We start from the raw sequence: 12,515 nt of genomic DNA, 5'->3' as shown, positions 1-12,515 counted from the left end.
GACAGCTGCAGTGGAACAGTCCTCAATGAAACATCCTCTCCTAACTTTACTTTTATGAGTGTCTGCAGAGCGCGTAAGAGAGGCGGGGGCTTAGCTGCTCTTTTTAATGATGTCTATGAATGTAAGCAAATATCATTTGGGAATTACCCGTCTTTCGAATATCTGGGTATTGTGTTAAAAGGTGCTCCACGTATTTTACTTATCATTATTTACAGGCCTCCAAAATACACTCCAGCCTTTGCTGAGGACTTTACAGAACTGCTATCAACAATTTCCTCAGAGTTTGACTGTTTTGCCATTGCTGGAGATTTTAACATTCACATAGATAATGCAGAAAACAATAGGTCAAAAGAAATCAAAACTGTTTTAAAAACTTTTGATCTGACTCAACATGTACATGGTCCCACACACAATCGTGGACACACTCTAGATTTACTTATCAGTAAGGGTTTAAACATCTCATCGATTGTTATTAAGGATGTAGCACTGTCTGATCATTTCTGTATTTTGATATATTGATCTCTCCTGCCATTGAAGCTAGATTTGTGTCTGTCAAGAAGAGATGCTTAAATGAGAACACTAGTGTGCTATTTATGAAGGCTATGGGCCCTATTTTAACGATCTAAAATGCAAGTATCAAGCGCAAAGCGCAAGTAGCTTTGTGGGCGGGTCTTGGGCGCTGTTGCTATTTTCCCGGCGGGATAAATGACTCTTGCGCGAGGCGCAAGTCTAAAAGGGGTTGGTCTGAAGTAGCTTCATTATTCATAGGTGTGGTTTGGGCGTAACGTGAAATAAACCAATCAGAGCGTCATCTCACATTCCCTTTAAGAGCAGGCGCGCTTGTTCTAAAGCAGATTCCTATTATAACGGCGGATTTGCCAGGCGCGCGCCAGGAGCGGTTCACAGCCGAGGAGAGCAACGTTCTCGTCAGGGCCGTAAAACACAGAGAAGTGACATTGGGGATGGAGAAACCCACCCAAATTAACTTCTGTTAAACAGGCGTATGATAATTTGGGTAAATGTGTAAGCTACATGTATGCTTTTATAATAAATTGTCTATCTATCTATCAATCTATCTATCTATCGTAATAATGTATGATTTGCAAAAATGAAAACTGCTGCTTAGATGAGAGAATCAAAGTGTATGCGCGTTGTGCACACGCTACATTGATTATGACCAAGCATGCGCCCTTAAAATAGCATAATGAACAACGCGCAACGTGCCACTGACTTTAGACTAGTTTTTTTCTGGTCAGTGGCGCAATTGTTTTATGGAACAGCAAAATAGCAAAAGGGATTGTTTGCGCCGGAACACGCCTCCTTTTTGCGCTGAACCGCCCAGGGAGTGCAAGTTCATTTCCTAGTTTAGCGACGTGCTTCTGTGGAGGGAAAATCGCGCTTTGCTCGGGTGCAAAATAGGAATGATACATGCGTCAGTGTACAAAGTCAATTGCGCTGGGTGCAAGATAGGGCCCATGATCTTTAAAAGCAAGCATATCTGCTGACTGTTGATTTGCTCCTTGATTCTTTTAACTCAACAGTTAAAAGTGTAATTGATGATATTGCTCCTGTGAAAGTCAGGAAGAATTGTGGTAGACAAAAAGCACCTTGGAGAAACTCAACAGCTGTGCAAAATATGAAAAGACAATGCAGAAGAGCAGAGCGCATGTGGCGGAAGACAAAACTTGTAGTCCATTATAACATCTACAAAGACAGCATCCATGCTTTTAATATTGAACTAGGCAAAGCTAGACAGACTTTCTTCTCGAATATTATAAACAGAAACTTAAACAACACACGCACTCTTTTTGCTACTGTAGAGAGACTGACAACCCCCCACCCCCAGATTCCCAGTGAAATGCTCTCACGGCAAGTGCAGTGAGTTTGCTTCTTTCTTCTCTGAGAAAATCAATAATATCAGAAAGGTGATCAGCACATCCTTGAGTTGCTCTGGGGTCAGACTGATCAGACAACAACCTGAGAATGTAGTTACTATGTCTGTTTTCGAAAGAAATTGAAGGCACAATTTTGGAAGAAACCGTACAGCACCTTAAAGCATCAACCTGCGCCCTTGACACACTTCCCACATCTTTTTTCAAAAGTGTGTTAAACAGCTTAGAAGCAGATCTCCTAGAAGTGGTAAATGCCTCACTTCTCTCTGGGAGTTTTCCAAACTCCCTGAAAACTGCAGTTGTCAAGCCCCTCCTGAAAAAGAACAATCTGGATAAGACCATCTTAAGCAACTATACAGTAGACCGATCTCAAATCTTCCTAGGCAAGATCATTGAAAAAGTTGTCTTCAATCAGCTGAACAAATTCTTAAACTCGAATGGATACTTTGACAATTTTTAATCTGGTTTCCGATCGCATCACAGTACAGAGACCGCGCTCATAAAAATAATTAACGATATTCGCTTAAATACTAATACAGGGAAATTATCAGTACTGGTACTACTCGACCTCAGTGGTGCATTTGACACTGTCGATCACGACATACTTCTTGACAGGCTGGAAAACTGGGTGGGGGTTTCTGGGATAGTCCTAAAAGGGTTCAGGTCATACTTAGAAGGGAGAGGTTATTATGTGAGTATAGGAGACCATAAGTCTGAGTGGACATCCATGACATGCGGAGTCCCACAAGGCTCAATTCTTGCACCACTCCTGTTCAAACTATATATGCTCCCAATGAGCCAAATAATGAGAAAGAACAAAATTGCTTACCACAGCTATGCAGACGACACACAGCTCTGCTTAGCCCTATCGCCTAACGACTACAGCCCCATCGACTCCCTGTGCCAATGCATTGATGAAGTAAACAGTTGGATGTGCCAAAACTTTCTTCAGTTAAACAAAGACAAAACTGAAGTCATTGCGTTTGGAAACAAAGATGAAGTTCCCAAGGTGAATGCATACCTTGACGCTAGGGGTCTAACAACTAAAAATCAAGTCAGGAATCTTGGTGTGTCTCTAGAGTCAGACCTTAGTTTCAGTAGTCATGTCAAAGCAATAACTAAATCAGCATACTATCATCTGAAAAATATTGCAAGAATTAGATGCTTTGTTTCCAGTCAAGACTTAGAGAAACTTGTGCATGCTTTTATCACCAGCAGGGTGGATTATTGTAATGGACTCCTCACTGGCCTTCCTAAAAAGACCATAAGACAGTTGCAGCTCATACAGAACGCTGCTGCCAGGATTCTGAGCAGAACCAGAAAATATGAACATATCACACCAGTCCTCAGGTCTTTACACTGGCTCCCAGTTACATTTAGGATTGATTTTAAAGTATTATTACTGGTATATAAATAATTCAATGGGTTAGGACCTCAATATATTTATAAATAATTCAATGGGTTAGGACCTCAATATATTGCAGATATGCTCACTGAATATAAACCTAACAAATCTCTCAGATCATTAGGATCACATCAGCTGGAAATACCAAGGATTCACTCTAAGCATGGAGAGTCTGCTTTTAGCTATTATGCCAGCCGCAGCTGGAACCAGCTTCCAGAGGAGATCAGATGTGCTCCTACAGTAGTCACATTCAAATCCAGACTCAAAACACATCTGTTTAGCTATGCATTTACTGAATGAGCACTGTGCCACTGTTCGTCCGACTGTTTTTACTGTACTGCTTTAATTTTTTATTTTTTTATACATGTATATATTTTTTTAATAATCTCTGGAAGAGATTTTGAAGGAGAGCGGGAGAGTCTTTACTCCGATGAAGAGAGTGAAGGTAGTAAGTTCATTATTCTGCTGAGAGTATAAGAAGTCGCTGAGAGCGTCGTTAAGGGTAACGGCAGCAGACAGCGCACGCGAAGCATTACTGGTGTAGCACCACCCCAGCAGAGTACGTCCCTGGGCTAGAGGTCCAGTGACACCGTAAACCGGCTCAATCTCTTTCATCTCAGATAAGGGATCCCCGAATTTAGTGAATCAGGCAGTTAGGGATACAAACAAAAAATAGGGTTGTTTGCCAGGGATGCATCAGGAACGATTCCGAGAGAAAAATAAAAGTTGTGACCCAAATTGGCGTGGACCAGTATTACTTTATTTTATTTTATATTCTAAACTGTTTTAATTATTCTTATTTGTTTTGATTATTTTAATTTCTTCTATGTAAAGCACTTTGAATTACCATTGTGTATGAAATGTGCTATATAAATAAACTTGCCTTGCCTTACACAAGGCTAGTTCAAATTCGCCAAATGAACGTCCTCGTCGTGCGAACATTTTATCGTCGCTAGTAGGAAAGGAGGAGAAGACTGCAAGTTGACTTCTTATTATGTCATCAGACCATACTTCATTTAAAAACCTCGTCTCCTCTCCCCATGTGCTACCACGGCTCATTTTTCCTGACATCTTCTGTTTTTTCGGCTTTGCGGGAACCACCGGAACTTCCTGTAAAAGGTCTGAAAGTCCGAACCATACAGAAATGCTTTCACACTAGAAACGAACCAAACCTTTGTTCAGTTTGATCCGGACCGAGACTACCTCTTTTCGTCGTACCAAATTTCATCTGTTTGGTCCGGACCGTGGTCCGGGGGAGGTTTCACACCTGTAATTTTGATTCGGACCAAACTGAAAAGTCCGAAAGTCCATTTAGCCACTTCCATACAACTTTCCAAGTCAGTGATAGACAGAAATCAAAAGGTCTTCAGATGACGTGCCTACTGCTCCGTTCATATGCGCCTTTAGTTTGACCTATCCTGGACACAGAGCTGCGGTAGCACCAGCGTCCTCATAATCTACTAAAATAAGGATTTCAGAATACTTTAGAATAAATCAAGATGTATCATTTATTTGTCAGGTAAAAATGTATCATGCCAATTACACAAGTAATTAACAGCCAATTCAGAAATAATAAATACATGACATCAATTACTCAAAGATGATTCTAAAAGTAAGCAATGCATTCCTGACAGAGACACACAGTAGTGTGTGAGTGCTTTCCACCGGGAAAACTCTGACACAGTATTGTATGGGGGTTTTCCTGGTTACGGTTCCCTAGTGATGTATGTCTCGAGACCGGTCTTGGTCTCGTGACCACTTTTACGTGGTCTCGGTCTTGTTACGGCCTTGACGGTCTTTGGTCTTGTCTTGGTCTCAGACCTCTCGGTCTTGTCTAGGTCTCGTTGTCTCAGACCGACATAGTGGTCGGAGGATTTACCAATATCAATATCCACGACGATATCCGCAACGGATTGAAGCGCGCGTCCGAGTGAAGACAGTGCGGTGCGCGAGCCGTATCCGTGCCACTGATCGCAGAGGCAACGAGCACTTTGATCACTTGATTTAAAAAACACATATCATGTACAGTTTTTGATGTATTAATATTTAGTAAAACACATATCAGTGACATGATGGGTTTTAACTTCATTCAGGAGATTTTGGAGAACTGCACAACTGACAGATGACTTTGAGCGCACCGCCAACGGTGTGTGTGTGTGTAACCATAGCGACAAAACAACCAACTTTCGGATCCTGGACTTTAGTTTATAATTTCGTTTTTTAAAATATAATTATGTATTTAAAAGTTGCAGAATGGATTCATTTGGAGACTTCGAAATCGGCAGAGATAGGCAGGCAATGCAAAACAAAATCTTACAAGTTACTGCTTAGCTTCAGCAACACTAGTCTGTTTTTTTTCCCCCTCCGGTCTCAGTCTTGGTCTCGACTTGGTCTGTCTTGGTCTTGGTCTTGATACCCTCTGGTCTTGGTAGTGTCTTGGTCTCGGTTTAGACGGTCTTGACTACAAGTCTACCAAAGACAGCTCTGTTACCTAGCCTTAAATACCCAGACCAGAACAAAAGGGTTGTACCAATATTTTTCAGAGTTTGTTTTGGGTCAATTCCTGTACCCCAGGGGGTAGCACCTGGTCTCGGGGGGAGAGCGAAGATATCTTGAAAAGACATCACCCATGGAGGAGAACAGGATTCTTCTATAAGTTCTTAATCTTTCTCCTATTACCAATGACTGCAATGAAATTAAGACCATTTTACCAATCGCACTGAGACACTTAAAATGATACCAAACATGAAAAGTAAAAACAATAGATTACATGATACATCATATATGATATATAAGCTTTCTTAGTGAACTTTTGGTGACTTGACCCAGGGGGAGAGGGGATGAGGGAGAGGGGAATTAAGAGATAAGGGAAACATGTTTGGACAGGACAATGTCCTGTGCTTTGTCTTTGCGATCTTCTGTCCAGGGTGCGTTTTATTGCTTTATGGTCAGTTTTATCTCAGCTTTTGTCTTCAGCAGGAAAATCAGTTCTTACAGTATTATTAATAATTGTTTTGTGCAGATTATTTACTGTATTATTCAAAAGAACGTTTAATATGTCAGGGTTTAATTTCAATTAATCAGTTTTCTAAGTTTTAAGAACAAAAAAAAATATTTAGAACCATAAAGAAAACACGCAAAAATACAATAAAAAATTCAGTTTTAGTCTACCATTATACAGTGGGTATAGAAAAGAATCACACCCCCCTCATTCATTCACACACAGACATGCGATTCATATTTAAACAGTCTTTGTGCAGTTTACAGACACGATTCCATATCGCGATTAGAACAAAGCACTTAAAAATAAATAACTTACTACATCAGCTTGATTCGTTGCTCCTCGAAATGAAACTACCAGCACTTCAGAGGTAAATTTTTCCAGGATTATTAGTATTATTCCTCACAGCGTAGCAAGACGACGTAAAATAAATGATTCGGTTTCACTTTATTTGGATGGTCCCTTTAACACATTCAGTTGACTATAAGTAACGTTGCACCTACATCTCTACTAACTCTCACTAGAGTGTTAGTAGAGTATTAGTAGACTGGTAGGGTTAGGGATAGAATAAGTTGACTTGTAGTTGCAAAGTTACTTATAGTCAGTAGAATGTCTGTTGGAGGACCATCACAATAAAGAGTTAGCAGATATTAAGCAGACAGTCTACTAATACTCTAATGAGAGTTAGTTGACATGTAGTTGCAAAGTTACTTATAGTCAACAGAATGTTCAAAAGGGACCATCAAAATAAAGTGTTACCAATGATTCTTATTAAACTTGATGTGTTTTATCCAGCTGTTGTGGGCGTTGACACGTTTGCGTGGCTTGCCTCAGGTTATTTGCGTTTGAATAGCGTGCGAACTCAGTGGGCGTGGTCAAATTAAAACTTAATGAGCTGAAAAGAAAACGTCTGAATTCTCTCTCTTTTCATACAGATTACATAAACTGAGAATATTTGTTTTTTTATATTAATTTCTTAATTTAAAAGAAGATAATTCAAGCTTCATGCCTGTGTCTCTGTATTCCTGCTTGACTGAATATTCGCTGAGTTACAGTTCAATTTCGGCGCGTTTCAGAATGGACTTCACTGACAGAGAGAACGCAGAACTCGCATCATGTTTTTTTTTCTTTATTTGGCGAAAAGCACAACACTTTGTTTTTATTGTGAGTATACACAAACAAAATAGACACTTAACAGGATCTAATGATGTATAACACTTTTATGTAAGATCAAAATCAACAGAGTATTTTGAGTCTCTTTTGCACTGATAAGAAAAAAGCGAGCTGGTATCGCCCAGAGGGTTAAATTTGGTACAGTACACTTTAAAGTTATAATTTTAATAGCAAAACTTACACAATTTTCCCCTTTTGTGTTCTATGACAGGGCTTTTTGATGGCCTGTTGGTAGGAGATAGAGGTTCTGCATGCCAGAGGTTTTTGCTAACCCCCTATCCTGACCCTCAGACAGGGACCTTTCAGCTGTTTGATCTCCAATTTAATTTATTTAATTTGGAGCCTCCTCAGCTCACAGTCCAGCTCCTGTAGAGAACAGTCTAGTCTGAGACTCCTTTTGTAAAGGGCCCTGACTGAGTCTGTTTCCACCTGAAACAATTCCACCACAAATAATCATTACACGTTTTCTGGAGGTTGATCAAATCACAAAAAGTGGCATGGCTTTCTAGGACTGACTGTAATTCATGTCAAGGGTTTGAAGCATTACCTTGTTCACATTCCTTCTGTAGCCCATTGAGGTAGAGGCTTCAGTTTCTGGGGCAGGTTGTGAAAAATCCTACAATAAAAGAGATGTGTAAGGGCCAGTCACTTAATTATGACATTCAAATGTGTGCCATAATAAAAAGCCCACTGCATTCACCTCAGCAACTGTCTCAGAACACACAGACAGAGTGTCTTCATCATTTGGTTCACCCTAATAAATAAAAGGCCAATGTAAAGCATAACTGTTATGAAGCAGGTTATGTTCATTGTGTTCTGTCTGCTGTTGACCTCTGTGTGGGAGACTGTGTGCATGTGTGCTGGCTTCAACAGGGACACTGTATTTCCCTCTACTGCAGAAACGAGTCAGCCATATTTAACTATTTTAAAAAACATTAGTAATGTATTGCACACACATACCCAGTGTCACTTGCTTAGAGGAGCCAGCAACAGGGTCAGACTGTACAGCATTTGCAATCCCATCCATAATGGGCCGCCCCTTATTGCTCCTCAGAGCCGACTTCTCCGCCACAGTGTAATCTTGAGGAGAGGCCCTCCCCCCGTTTTCCTTATTTCACACTTTTTTCTGTTTGCTGCAAACAAGTGTTTGTGATTAAATGTTCACAAAAATAATAAAAGCTTGTGGTAAATACTCACCACTTTGAATTATATTTTTATATTTTGTCTTGATCTGCTGCCAAGAACGTTTGGAGTTGGGGTTGCATCTAAAAATCAATGAATATCAATCTTTCTTAGGATGTAATAGCCTATACATTCACATTTTATATACACACATACGTATGTATGTATCTGTCACGCGTGTGGTGCGAGCTGAAGAACAAGATGAGTCTAAAGTTCCAATTTAAACTTTTACTAAACTCAAAACTACAAACAGGTATTGGCAGACAGATGGGCAGAGGATACACACAAAGGTAATATTCACATTGGTACCATAAACACCTTACATAAACGAGAACCAACCAAGACTAACTGAACAGAAGGAGACTGAGGCCCTGTCCACACGGACACGGGTATTTTTATAACCGTGACTTTTTTTACGCGGTTCGGCCGTTCGTCCACACGAAAACGCACTGAAACCGAACATTTTTGAAAACCCCTGCCAGGGTGAGGATTTTCAGAAACGCCGGTTACAGTGTTGTCGTGTAGACAGTGAAACCGGGGGTTTTGCCTTGCGACGTCAGAGTTTGCGCCGTTATCCGCTGTGTTTGACGTCAGATTTGCGCCTACCGGAACCGGTAATAACTTTTTGTTAGGCTTCTGATTGGCCAACGTGGCTTTACGGTTAAGGGTTATATCGCCGCCTGCTGGCGTGGCATGCTCTTGACCGCGCTTGATAGCGTGATTTTGCGTTTTCATGTAGACGGAGACCGAGCATGTGTGGACAGGATTTTTTTTAAACGCTGGAGGAAAAACTCCGGTTATAAAAATACCCGTGTCCGTGTGGACAAGGCCTAAATACAGATACCAATGAACTATGACGAGGTGAAGGTGAACACAGGTGACATGGATGATGCAGACGAAGGACAGGTGGGTAATTGAGGGAGTGAGTTCAGGTGTGGAGACAAGGAGGATTCTGGGAAGTGTAGTGAAGACGAAGACAGGATGGTGCAGACGATGACTGTGACAATATCAACACAAATACACACATTTTCATTTTAGCATTTAATACATTTTTAATATGATTAGCCTACATAAATTTACATTAATTGTTTAACTTAGCCTACGCATTAACGCAAATCAGCAATCTTCCTCCAAGATTGTTCTCTTGCTTTGGCAGCAGATACAGTGTTACTGCGTGCTTGAAAAACATTTCTATATTCTTCATATTTCTGAAGAATAATCTCTTGCTCCTCCGCGGAAAAATATATAGCTCTCGCTCTAAATGCGAGAATGATTCGGATTTAATACATTTACCATAATACCATATTTATTATGTTGACTAATAACATATGATTTCTATTAATTAAGGCATGGGAAAAGAAAAAGGATGGCTGAACATGTCCCTTCGAGATGTTTGCCTTCTTTCATCTCCCAGAGATTGCACGGTTCCAAGGTCCAGCAGAAAAACACTATTGGCAGAGCAAGGGCATATAGTGTCTGGCGTGCAGTTTGAAAAGGAGTGGGCTGCACAGGAGATCCTGCAACACCTGACAACCATATTCAGTTCAAAACTGAAGAGTAGCACAGAGTAAGATAACATCCAAATCCTATCAGCACTCCATCAAATCACTTAACTAGTTTTTGATAAAATTATTGAATTCAACACTTTGAACAAAATGTATGGGTGTATCAATTTGTAGATGTTTGGATTATTTGAAAATAATGTTGAAAAGTATTTACAAAATTATAAATAATCATGTGATATTTCCTTAGAATCACAATAATGATGGCCACCTACACCAAGTTGGTCAAACCAGTGTTGGAGGCAGGTAGAAGTCTTGATGGTGCAGTGTAATGCAAACTTTGTAAAGATAAGACCATCTACCTTCAGCCGTCAATTGATCTTCTAGATGAAAAAGAGACAACAGATGACATAAGTTAAATAAATGAATTTCAACAGAATCTATAGGTCTATTTTCATGGACCTCATCATTTCACTTCTATTAGGTGTCCCATCAATATTTCATTTCTGTTTATCTGTGAGGCCACTGTGGGGAAAAAGGTTAAATATGAAGTATGTCATTTCTTCAACTCCAATGGCACCAAACTAATTGCAAAAAGTTTTCCATAACATTGTCAAATATCATGCAGGTAGTCCCACCCCAAACTGATGCTACTGGTGAGCCAATTTAGATAGTTGGGATCGCATAGACAAAAAGCGATGTTGAAAAGCATAGTGTGTACACTTTGTTGAAATCAGCAGATTAACAGTTCATTTATTATTGTCCACATTAAGCTGGGATTGAACAGTGTATATTAACATAAAAAAACATTACATACTTCACATTTAATTTATTTTCCATTTTTTTCCGCACATATAAAAGTCTTGCCTTATTTTTTCCATTTAAAAGAACACTGCCAATGAAATACTAGATGCTGCTTGCAGTTCTGTAACTGACAATGTCGCCATCGTTGCTTGTGAGGAGCAGTCAGACGCAGACGTTCTTCTAAACGATGGGGATCCATCCGTTGCGTCATCTTCCATTGCCATGATCCCTGCCTGCTCTTTTGTGATGATGTCAAATTATGATGCACCTCAAGCCTCTGGTTCTCAATTGAATGAGGGAAGTTCTATGAGTCTTGCCAACACTGTCATTGTTGGAGCTACATTAGTTTGCTTTCAGTAGTGGTAATTTTGTTAATTAATTTGTTTATTATTATGATTTTGTTCACATTAGTAATATATATTTTGGTAATGTTCTTTTGTTTGTTTGTTTAGTTAATTGTTTTTATTTATGTTTAGTCTTTATTTTTGGTTAGTTTAACCCTTGTGCTGCATTAGATTTTTTACGCCGTTGAGTACATTAATGGACAAAAATGGCCACATATTAAACATTGCCTAAAATAATATATATTATTATTATTTTCCACTTTTACCAAGTTAAATCTTTTAACCAGCATCAGTCCTCATCATAACTACCAAATATTTATTTAATTTCAGGATTTTAACCCTTTAAATACCAGTTTTGGTGGCGATACCATCAATTTGTATAAGAGGAAAAAACACAAAAATGTAATTATTTTCCATACACTAAATGCAAAGAGAAAACTTTAGCTTTGGATTATCACAGTCTTGAATATGTCAAAGATTAGCGGCAACATTATTTCTGGTGCATTTAAAGATTTTGTGTTATGTCAGATTTAAAAAAAAAATCCCTCTTAGCGCGTTAAGGGACAAAAATGGCCACATATTAAACATTCCCTAAAATATTATATATTATTATTATTTTCCACTTTTACTGAGTTAAATCTTTTAACCAGCATCAGTCCTCATCATAACTACCAAATATTTATTTAATTTCAGGATTTTAACCCTTTAAATACCAGTTTTGGTGGCGATACCATCAATTTGTATAAGAGGAAAAAACACAAAAATGTAATTATTTTCCATATACTAAATGCAAAGAGAAAACTTTAGCTTTGGATTATCACAGTCTTAAATATGTCAAAGATTAGCGACAACATTATTTCTGGTGCATTTAAAGATTTTGTTTTATGTCAGATTTTAAAAAAAAATCCCACTTAGCGCGTTAATGGACAAAAATGGCCACGTATTAAACATTGCCTAAAATATTATATATTATTATTATTTTCCACTTTTACTAAATTAAATCTTTTAACCAGCATCAGTCCTCATCATAACTACCAAATATTTATTTAATTTCAGGATTTTAACCCTTTAAATACCAGTTTTGGTGGCGATACCATCAATTTGTATAAGAGGAAAAAACACAAAAATGTAATTATTTTCCATATACTAAATGCAAAGTGAAAACCTTGACTTTGGATTATCATAGTCTTGAATATGTCAAAGATTAGCAGC

Source organism: Rhinichthys klamathensis, unplaced genomic scaffold (genome assembly GCF_029890125.1).
Source record: "Rhinichthys klamathensis goyatoka isolate OS25496 unplaced genomic scaffold, OSU_Roscu_1.1 h1tg000223l_1, whole genome shotgun sequence".
NCBI lineage: Eukaryota > Metazoa > Chordata > Actinopteri > Cypriniformes > Leuciscidae > Rhinichthys > Rhinichthys klamathensis.
The sequence above is the reverse complement of the archived record's forward strand: the minus strand, read 5'-3'. Positions refer to the sequence as shown.